The sequence below is a fragment of the Micropterus dolomieu genome, linkage group LG14 (genome assembly GCF_021292245.1).
Source record: "Micropterus dolomieu isolate WLL.071019.BEF.003 ecotype Adirondacks linkage group LG14, ASM2129224v1, whole genome shotgun sequence".
Taxonomy (NCBI): Eukaryota; Metazoa; Chordata; class Actinopteri; order Centrarchiformes; family Centrarchidae; genus Micropterus; species Micropterus dolomieu.
The window spans coordinates 24,013,980-24,026,116 of NC_060163.1; positions in this window are offsets into that span (position 1 = coordinate 24,013,980).

Genomic DNA, 12,137 nt, shown 5'->3' on the forward strand with positions numbered 1-12,137 from the left:
GTCTGAGAGGACTGGGGGTGTGAGTGTCTGGTTGTGTCTGTCGCGTCTGGTACTTGTTTACTGCCTGCATGGATGGGAGACTGTGGTTGGCATCTGGGGCAGCATGAAAGAGGGCTATTGATGGATATACTGAGGCTGCTGTTGGTCAGATAGATGGAAAAAGTGATACAGACAATGCTGCTGGTTTGTTAGGCGATTTGCTGGATGTTAATGGAGTAGTTTTAGAATCTACCATCTCGACATGGTGAGCATTATGAGACACAGCTGTAACAACAAACACATGCAGTGTAAACACATTTAACTCAAAATGGCCATCAATCTTAATTTTTAGATATTAGTAAATTGGGTGAAACATTTAGGTAGTTTTGTCCTTTTAATAAACGGTATCATTGTATTTGAGCCACTGTGCTATTTGTGCTATTTTGTGTAAAACTTCTTTGTGGTTTAAGTTGCGAACATTTCTGGTTTGATTCTGGCTGGGAACATTTGCTGCATGATTTCACTCCTGTTTCCTTTCTCTATATAGAGGTAGGTCATACTGTCAAATAAAGGGAAAAACAAACAAAACATTTAATTAGTCCAGTCAGCCAGCCATATCCCTGATCCCTGATCTTTAAATACCCATAAGGTCGTTTAACAACATTCATCGGTTTGTAAAAGCTCAATGACACTTTTAACCTTCCACATGATAAAAACGTTTGTAAAACATGATCCTAAATTGACATTTGCAGGAATATTTTAATCGCTTTTAAATAACATTTAATTCATCAAGTTGCTCGATATTTTAACTCTTACGATGCCTTGTCCATTCAATAATACAAAACAAAAGGTTAAATGCTTATTTAACATGCCAGAATCAAACCCAACTCGGCGAGGCATGCCAAAACACTTATTTATAAACTATAATATTTAATAGAAATCTTAGAATGCAAAATGCTGTCAACATAAAAATAAATAGTCTGCAGTCTGCCTTTTACTTTTCAGATTAAGATCAGTCTGCTTTTTTAACTTCTGTCTCCTTTGTCTGTCTGCTTTCCTGTTTATGGGCCATTTGTGGCGTCTTAATCTCTGGGCAGGGAAGGAGGCAGCTCCTTGTCCATTTACAGAGATGAACAGCGTGGAGACGTTAATTCTTTTTCTGCTGTCTGTGAGAAGCTGGTTCATGGCACCGAATCCTCAGTCACCCTCGGCTCTTGACATTGGGAGACGCCGGTGAGCATTTTGCTCAAATTCTCTCCTGTGACACCATGGCCTTGAGGAGGATGAGTTGTGGCCTCACTGGCGAGAGTCTTGGGAATGGTTAGAAGTTTGTCATCTCCATGTAGGATTGCGCTCGTCTTCATCAGATGGCCAGTTTGACGGATTTAGTGCAGTTGCAGTGGAAATTATTTTGTCATCTAGCCTTCGCTCAATGTTGTCGGCATGGGAAGGGAAAAATTGTTTATGAAAAACCTCTGCCTTCACGTTCACGACCTTGAACGTGTGGACACTTTCAGATTCCTCCTTTAGGCATCTTGTGTTCACACCATCAGCTTGCCTCATAGACCTCAGTTTTCTCAGTGCAACACCCACCTCAGCATTGGCACTGACAGCTGTGGCATCTTTCCTCTAAACAAACCGGGACAAGGCCTGCAGGGTCGCTGTGACCCGACATCTGGCCTTCTCCACGGTAGATCTGAATTTATCTCCGGTCAACGTAAAGAGTTTGATCAAGGCTGGACGGCTTTCCCTAAGAGCTGTCACAGATGTGCAGGATCTTGTATTAATCTTCTGACATGAGTCAGAGGAGTGTGTCTGCTCCCCTGCGTCGGCTAGTCATAGCGGTGTTCAACAAGCCGAGAGCGTATCATGTCTTCAGAGAGATGCCCTGCGGATCAAGGCTTTGTAGCCCGATGTCACAGATGGCCGCCCCAGTGCACCAGATCAGCAAGTTGAAAGAAGAGGTTGCAGATCTCATCATCATGGGGAATTCTGATGTAGGTGATCAGGCATGTTTAGTTTGACACTGCTTTGCTCTCATGAGTGAGAATACTGAACTTGTCAGATGAGTTTCAGATAAAGTCCACTAGCTGAGCTGTCATTTTATCTCTAATAAACATGAGCGTATTATGACAAGCCTTGTCAGAATGCAGCTTTTCATTATTTTAGCACTGGAGTTGCTCAGAATTGTTTCAGCCCTACACAGACTGTGGCTGGATTTTGAATGAGCGCTCGTTTGGCAGATCATGTGGCCTGTACGCATGCAGTTCTCAGTTGCTTCTGAACTCTTCTCATTGTGTTTGCTCCACAGAGCGGCACTGCCTTTTCAGTTGGGGTCTCTCGTCTTTTCTGCAAAATGTCCATATTGGCTTATTTGTCATTGAATGTTTTTGCCGTATTATGCCATTTTATGACTGTAGTGTCGATTTATAGGTGAAAAAAATCATTATCTTGACAGATATTGGTGAGAGAGGTCATTTTTGCGTTTTGTTTTTACTGAAAAAAATATAAAAATGATGATGATGTAATTTCTGCTTGGGTCTGTACCAGAAAAAGCATGTTCCCTTAAGACTGGAGAATATGATTTGTAAGCCTGGGGTATCACTCTAACACCTCAGTGCTCCATTTATAATGGTATGTTGTGACACATTTGACCTTTTTGTAAAAACAATTGCACCCCCACTTGGCCATATTGCGATAAGATTTCAGTTAATTGTTTTAGCCCTATATGGAGCCTCCCTCGAGTATATGGACCTAAATATGGCTCTAATATCAGAGCAAGCTGTGCACTGAACTGACCCGTCTGTGATGATGGCAAGCCCCCAACAGTAGCCTCAGAAGGGGAGATGTTAGCTTGGAAGCCTGGGTTGTTCTTCATATTGTTTGAGTCAGCTGAGAGTTCCCATCAATCCCAACAACCCCAGCTCCTGTAGTTAAATATTCAGTTGTATCGGCAGGGATATTTAAACTGGTGCTTAGACACTTCAAGTAGTGCCCTATTTTCATTGTCAGTGCGATAAACACATCGTAAAAGACTGCTTGAAACGCAATAAATAAGTGCTAATTTTAGTGATTAGAGATGCGCACAGGCCTTGTAGTATTTATTAAGACTATGCCAATACTATATCAGTACACCTGTTTAACAAGCGTAAACTTGTAGAGTGATATTTTAATCTGCCGCTGGGCTAGCTCGGCTAACAGCGTATTGTTACAACAAGTTACAACTATCTGTCTGTAGTCTTACTGTTTGCCACGTAAGTTTAAAATCTCAGAGGCTAATCAAATTGACCCGTATCTTTCATACAGCGCAGCCGACATATTGGCTGTGTGAAAGCGCCTGCTGAGTGATGCGTGACTCTTTCATTCTTTCTAAACTTCATTCACTGAGCTTGAGTTTATACAGTGACTTTACTGTTGCTGCTCTAGAAATAGTTATATTTAAAATATGAATTTCTAATGTTGTTCTGAATTTAAAAACAACCAGGCAGCTAATATGCACAGTTCAATATTTGCTTATTTGCAAGTCGTATCGTCATCGCAATATTGAACAATGTTATCGCACGTCGCAGATTTTACTCATTGTGCAGGTCTTACATTTACTGGCTACCATATTTGTTAATTATATTATTAGTAAATAGAGTTACAACCTGGGAAATGGGTTTAAAAATAATTTTTAGCATGCAGTGGATGGAATATTATCCATCTACTATCCATATTATCTGTGTGTACCGCACCAACTGGTGCTACTGCAGACTTAACTGACTGTAGGCTGGCAGAGTGCAAAATGGAGGTCTTCTCTATCTTTAATCAGTATTGATTTACATGATACCCTCCTCCTCTTCACCCTCCAACACACTCTCACTGCACAAATCTGTGTCACAGCAAGAAAATACTCGAGCCTCTTGAACATTTTGGGAGATACGATTGGAAAAATAGCACCGATCTTAAAATTCAACGTGGTTCGGTATGAGGCCTGCTGTCACATTCTGCGTGCTGTCTCACTCGGAAATCGCTGAGAGGATTAAATCTGAACAGAGCGTTTTGAAACAGACTATAGAGTCGCCCTTGAACAGCTCAAACTTATCTCTGTGTGACTGTGTGAGTCATGTCATCTCAATGACATGCCAGAGCCCTTCCCAGCTCCCCAGGAGGGGTTTGAGAGAGGGGAGGAGGGGGTAGCAGATCAAGCGTTTTGGAATCACAAGTGACTGGGGAGCAGAAGAAGAAGAAGAAGAAGAAGAGATGGTAGAGGATCTGTCAGGGAGGCGAGGAGCGGCAGCCAAACAGCAGTTTTCCCATGTCAGCCTGATCAAACTTGTTGACATCTGGAAGGAGATGGAAGAGAGGCAGAGAAAGGGAGGACGAGATGAAGGGCAGCGAGAGGAAGCCGCAGAGCAGAGGGTGCCGACATCAGAGAACTGATTGATGCGGTTGCCACTTAGCCACCAGGTGAAGGTGAGCCGACTATAATATTGACTCAGGGATGTCTTTCCTCCCAAGAGCTGCTTTGCTCTCTGACATTTAGAGACTCTGTTGCTGTTTCATCCTCGATGTAGCTTCCTTTGACTTCTTTTCATGAGTCAAAACAACATTTTCGAGACATTTGGCTTCACGCACTGAGACTGCAGAAACCCGAATGCAGCTTTCGACAGCAGAGACTTTGGTAGAATGTGTAAGACAGTGATGACGCTTTAACGGACAAATTACTTTATTATCATCGTTAAAAAGTTTAGTGTCTTCCGCTCTGCTCGAATGCTCTGAGATGTTACGGTACTTTAACCTGCTGATGGTTAAACTTCATCTTTATCCCTGCCCATAGATTCCTATTAGATTAATTGATTCATAATTTCATCTATAAAAATGACAGATGGCATCATAATTTACCATAGATTAAAGTAACATTCCCATTCTAATTGTTTTGATAAGTTACTGTGATGATTACAGGGTACCCACGGGGTCTTAAAAGTATTTAAGTCTTAGATTTCTTATTATAAAAATAAGGCCTTAAAAGTATTAAATTTTGTTTACAAAGGTCTTATTTTTTTTCTTTTCCTTTCGTAGGAATAAATAAATGCCGTAACCTCACAAATAAACTCTTTGTCTATGAGACTTTACAATTTACTCCGGTTTGTGTGACTTTGATTTTACACGGCAGTACAGGTAACGTTACTGTTTCCGTCAGTGTTTAGCTTTACGCTCTGGAAAAACAAAAAACAAAGAACAAAGTGTGATGGAACTGCATATTTTGGAGTGGCCTTTTATTGTGGCCAGCCTAAGGCCTTTTATTGTGGCCAGCCTAAGGCCTTTTATTGTGGCCAGCCTAAGGCACACCTGTGCAATCCCCATGCTGCCTGATCAGCATCTTGATATGCCACACCTGTGAGGTGGACACAGATTTTGACAGATTTGTTAACAATATTTGAGCGAAATAGGCCTTTTGTGTACATATAGAAAGTCTTAGATCTTTGAGTTCAGCTCATGATGAATGGGGGCAAAAACAAACGTGTTGCATTTATAATTTTGTTCAGAGTATGTAAATTGTGAATGGGGTCATACCTTTTTAACATTAACATCTTTAATATAAATGTTTGATGTAGTTGGCTGTGATTATTTTGTTTAGGCAAACAAAACAAGCACAGTACTACATTTTTGCTTTCAATATAAAACTTGGTGTAAAATGGTTTTAGTGTGTATCAGTACTTTTTCCATTCAGATTTTTATATAGACACATTCTTACTGATTTTACTCATTATGAGAGCGACATATAAAAATCTCTTACTAAAGTTACCTAAAATATAAAGATTGCTGGGATCTACTGATTTATTTTCCTGACGACAGACTTGTCAGATGACGCAGCTTAATCAGCTTCCAAGAACATGTTCTCCTTTTCTCTGCTCTGCTGCTCTCAGGCTGTCTCTTCTGCTGCTCTGCTCCGCTCTCCAACAACAATAAACACATGAGTCGTCAATCAATCAAGATTAATGTTACATTAACTAGAATAAATATTTTTATTTTTTTTATAACTACGTTTCTAGAACAGCAACGGTAATGTTTACAACAAAGTCACTATATATATATATCCATCTGAATATATGGAATGGAAATCTGAATGTTGGCAGCCGTAAGTTGTCTCTATTTCCTAATGTGGGGTTTACACACCGTGTGTGTCTCAGTGTCTTCATAAAGTATATATTCTCATGTTTGAAGGGGATATAATGGTTCTTGATTGCCTTTTGAATGGAGTGCAGGCTGAGAGCATCACCTGTGGAGCTGGCACAGATTCAGTTTCTCGTTCAAGGATGCTTCCTTCAGATGAGCAGCAGTAACTCTGCTCACTCTTCATCCCTGCAGCCTGTTTGGCAAATACTGCCCAAATGTGGTGGTGACATGGAAACTTTCATCGATATGTTAAATGAGGTATAAAGATGTTGTTATTTATATTGTTGGATGATAATTCTCCGAGGACAGCCTCTGGTGATATCTGAGGATGAAGCTGTGAAGCTGAGAAAGGGAATATCTTTAGTGTCTAATTAAACAACGTCGGCTTTCCCTTTTTATAGAAAGCAATGAAACATTGACGACACATCGCAGCAGAGAGTTATCAACAATAAATCTCAGTTAATTTGGCTCTCTCAGCTCTGTGAAGCTGACCCAGGATCATCTTGGCAGTCTGTCTGCAGATGTTGTTTAATTTATTCAGTGATGCAAGACGAAAGCTGATCAGAAACGCTGGCTCCATTCATAATAAAAAGCACTTCTGTTTGGATATGATTAAAAAGTAGGTTGAATCTTCCCGTTATTTTTTTCATCAGGACATACATTTAAATGTTTTACTGACTTGACCTGCTGTGGCTGCGTCTGACTTATCTCTTACAACCTGTCCTGAGTCAGAGCATGTAGTTGGACGTGTTTTAAGAAGTCTTCAAACTCATGTTGCTACAGTTTCTCTTTTTACTATAATAAACAACCGTCTTTTACCTTAAAAAACCAAAGCGACAACCTCCAGGGCAGCTCATCGCATGGCTGGGTGTACCAGGGAAATGTTGGTGTTTGTTTACGCCACTAGCACCAGAGCTGTGGACACAAGAGGGCGAGGGACCCAGCAGGGGATGCTGTTGGGGAACAGTGCCAGAGTCTAAGCCGAGTAAGAGGGCAAAGGAACTGGGACTGAGCACAGACCAGTTTGACGACAGGGAATAAAGTACTAAGGTGATTTACAGTGAGTCCGACCAGGACTTTAGTTTCAGGGATGCTGCAGGTTCAGGCGGAGGAGAGGCGTCAAGCAGGAGAGTTTGTAGCAAGTTAATTTGTTAGAAACGTTATACATCATCCATCTTGAATCAGTCTGCGAGAATTTGTTCTTTGGAAGTCGTGTTTTGAACATTGAGACTTGTGTGATGTTACACTGCGTTAAAATAAATGAACTGGTTGGACTGACACATTCAGAATCATCACCGCTTGTCGTTAGCAGGCCACTTGTAAAAGTTTATTTTAAAGGCTCATTATTACGGTTTGGTGTTTGTCTGTAATGTAGCACAGTTTTAATTGATACTGTTGCATTAACATTATTTCTCAAAGAATATATACAGTCCACTCCAAAAGTATTGGAACAGTAAGGCAAATTCCTTTGGTTTTTTTTTTGGGTTTAAGATCAAAAGAGTTCAGAATGTCAGCTCTCATTTCGTGGTATTCACATCTAGATATGTGAAACAACTCAGGACATACCACCCTTTCTTTGAACCCACCTATATTTCAAGTGAGCAAAAGTAAAGGAACATGTGACTGACGATGTTTCTTGTTGCCCAGGTGTTGCCTTTTAGGTTGATTGTCCAAACATTAAATAGCTCTGCATGACTAGTCCAAGTTTTCATCCTTGGTTCAAACCTGTAAATACTGCATTTCCTGTTAAAGAGGATAAACCAACATGAAGACCAGAGAGCTGTCTATGGGGAAAAAAGCAAGCCACTGTCAAGCTGAGAAAAGTAGGAAAAATCGACCTTAACATTGAGCATAGCAAGCACAACAATGTGGAATGTGCTGGAAAAAGAAAGAAACTACTGGTGTACTGAGCAACAGACGTCCAACAGGTCGGCCAAGGAAAACGACAGTAGTTGATGTGGTGAGATGATGGTGAGAGCTGTGACGAAAACCCTCAAAACATCAGGAAGTGACCTCAGCAATGACTTTGACAGTGCAGGGTGAAGGTATCACAATCCACTGTTGGAAGGAGACTCAGAGCAGAAACCACACCACAAGATGCAAACCACTCATCAGCAGGAAGAATCGGAAGGCCAGAGTGAAATTTGCAAAGAAGTCCAGAGATGAGAGCACAATCTGATGGACTGAGACCAAGATTAATCTGTACCAAAGTGATGGAAAGGCCAAAGAGTGGAGAAAGAAAGGAACTGTTTATGATCCGAAGCATACAAGCTCATCTGTGAAGCATGGTGGAGGTAGTAATGTCATGGCTTGGGCGTGCATGGCTGCTTCTGGAACAGGCTAATGATGATGGTGGTCACAGCAGAATGAATTCAGAAGTGGACAGAAACATTTTGTCTGCCAGATTATGGACAAATGCACTGAAACTAATCAGGAGGAAGTTTATCATGCAGCAGGACAATGATCCAAAGCTCACAGCCAACAAAACAAGTCATTCACCTGACCTTAACCCAACAGAACTGCATTTCACCTCCTTAAGAGGAGGCTGAAGGGAGAAACACCCCGAAACAAACAAGAACTAAAAGAAACTGCGATAAAAGCCTGGAATAACATCACAAATGAAGAATGCAACAGTTTGGTGATGTCGATGGGTCGCAGGCTTGAGGCAGTTATTGCAAGCAAGCAAGCAATTTTACAGCTTCTGACATTTATCTGAGACATTAATATATCCAAAACCACTTTTTCAGGCTGAAAACTAAAAAATTATTTAATCAGCCTGTACAGGACAGAGCTGCAGGCTACGTCAGTTTAGTCTAAGTTTGTACCTGATGTTCTCAACAGAAACTGCTGGAAATAACAGACTTTTCTTGGTCTTGAGAAGCTAACACACTGTAACAGACACCGTACATTTACTGCCAGAATATTTTCCTCCGCTCGCGTTCACCGTCACTTTCTGCCGCTCAGACAATCAAACACTCGCTACGCACCTCCCGATTCAGAGTTACGCTGCTCTTATAACACCATCTGTCACGTATGTAACGAGGAGAGGAAGCGAGCTGAGCACTAGTGCTGCCGTGCTCGCGCAGTGCGCGAGTGAAAACATTTGTAGCGCATAGTTTAATGATCGTGGGAAATTTTTAGTAGTGGCGGTCGTGCGCCGCTGCTGAATGCATATAGAAGAAACACTGCAAATAGTAGGATTGCTTGCACAGAGAGATTTTTCTTTAAAAGATAAAAATAACGAGGCCTCTTTAAAGGCAAGCCCCTCTTTATGAAGACAAATTATATGCACTAGGCTTGGAGGAAATATTTTGCTGGAAAAACTAGTCTAACGATGAAAAGTGAAAAACTGAAGCAGCCTTTTAATGTTTTCTATTCAGGGCCCGTGTCATCAGTATTTTGTATTCCAGCCTCCAGAAGCTGTGCACAAGAGGGAAAATGGAGGGAATAAGCAGAGAAGAGACTCCTGGAAGGGACCACAGTTGCTTTTCTATAATAAATCAGCTTAATTGAAAACTACCGTGTGGCATTTTTCTCAGTAGCATTTTCTTCTCCAATTGACAGTTTCTGGACAGAAAGAGCTGATAATGACCTCAGGTCTACTAATGTGGGCACTCTGGCAGCAATTATTTAAACTCCTCTGCACCAGTAAACGGCCGGACACTCCACAACATATCTATCACCCTTTTCACACCAAATATACATTATAGTGATCGGCAGACACACGTGGACATATACAAAGTCCTAATCATTGGCCAATTGATCCATAACATAGCAGTCTTTTTTTTAAACATTTTTTTATTAGACAAAATGATTGGGGAGAGAGAGAGAGAGACACTCGAACATCACAGGAACCGTTAAAGGATAAAATGCAGCACAGACCAGATGCATCACACAGTGTTGTGTTATATAACGGCCATAGTGCACACCAGACGCATCATGTTTTAAATATTAATTCATTTCCTGCACTTTTAGGATCGTTCTAACTTTTGTAATACAGGTGCTCTGTTAAAAATGTATCTCCAAACCCAGTGACCAGCAATCAAATTAATGAATTACATATAGAGTTGAATGTAAAAAGGATTCATTTACTTCAGTATATGAGTATCTCTCCACCTAACTCAGTGTTCCTCGTTTCTCTCGGGCGTTCTGAGGGCGCTGAGCTGCTTTTGGGGGGCGTTTGTTTATTTGGAAATTCTAAGGCGAGTTTACACCAAAGATTCACAAGTGTTTAAACTTTAAACTACTTGCGAAAAAAAATTGGTCTGTCACATTAAAACCTGCCAGTTTAGTCCACTGCAACTGGACGAGATGAAGACAGCTCCGTGCTGCCTTCACGGCAAAGGGAAGTCAGAGTATTATCTGTATTGTTTATGTAAATTTTACCCACATGGCGTTTACTGTGTAAACTCTGAGAATTGGACGCTCTCTTTCTTGGTATTACCGTGGGAAAGTGTTTACTTCTCTGAGGAATACACCGTGAACATCTTGTTATCGCAGTGGTTACACATTTACAAGAGGGATATTCTGCTGTCGGACTTGCCCTGAAAGCAACTTCGTCCAGCGCTTGATGCGGCACCAGCGAGTGACGTGGACCCACCTCGCGCTGCGAGTCGTAGACAGTTTGTGCCAAAGCGCACATATATTTTCAGTAGACTATAAAAATGTAACGTTAAAAACTGAAGCCCTGACTTGCTCTGTTGGGAATGTAAGCGGGACTTTATCAGAGGTGCTGAAGTGTGTGGTTTTGTGGTTTCTGCCCGATCACAGCTGGTGTTTGTTAGTTTTGTTTTCATCTCCCCCAGTTCTGTGTCTGTCAGACGGTCGAGGGGATACTTCCAGCGAATCAGTGCAGTACAGGGCATGCAGTAAAATATTATGAATTCTTTTTAAATAGGCTAATTACGTTAGTCTTGTAATATTAAGACTTTTTTTTCTTTACCTGTCAGATAACTCTGATACGTGGGAGAGATTCTGAATGTGCAGAAAGTTTTGAATATAAGCAGATGAGCTAATAAAGTCCAGTCCATGGTTGGACTTGGACCCCACCAAAAGTGGCAAAAACAACAGTTCAGGTTTTTCTTAGCTGTTATTGTAAATATTACAATACTCATGCCTTATATTTTAAGAATCTTGAAATATGATTTCAGACACCCCTAAAATGGACTGGACCTTTTCCTAACATTGACGCTAGTTGAACGTCTTGTCCGTCTGCAGCGGCGGCTGCTCCAGTCCGGTGCGCCACACGCTATGGAGACGCTGCAGGTTAATGTCAGTAGTTAGCTATCCAGCTGCTTTAATACACTTAACTTTCCTACCTTCAGAGTTTCATAATTAGCATTTCTTTTACTTAAAATGAGCTATCTGTTGTTAGCTAGCTGAGAGCCCACCCTTTCATTTCATTATTATTATAATAATGTATAATAATTTCATATTTTATGTAATTGTCACTTAACACTGGTGCTTAGGCATGAGCGGTGAAATTGGTTATTAGTTATTGTAGAGATACATTTTTACATCAATATAGAGTTTATTATTTAATTTGAAGTCTTTTGAGTCCTTTCACATTAAACATGGCATTTATTTTACTCTGGAATTCCCAAAAATTCCCAAAATTCCCCAACAACAGTGAACGACTGCTGCTTTACTGGACGCAGATTACAACATTCACAGTGAACATGAGCAAGAGGAAAGGAGATATTTGTTAATAAAAGAGTAAGTTGATTCTTTGATAAGAATTAGAGATGATGGTGCAGCCTGTATTTTAGGATGGCGTCTTTGGTTCTGGTTCAGCATTGTGTGGGTCTGGTTTCATGATGGTCGGCTGTTGTGTGTCTGACTTGCTGGCAGTTTTGCTCTAGAATACTTGGTGACCCCTAACTACTAAGGTTTTCGTGTGGTATGGGGCCCCCATCAACAGGTGTAATGAATTTGATTCATCATCATCTACAGACTGCAGACATTAGTTAAATAAGCAGCATATTGTAAGATTTTAGTTC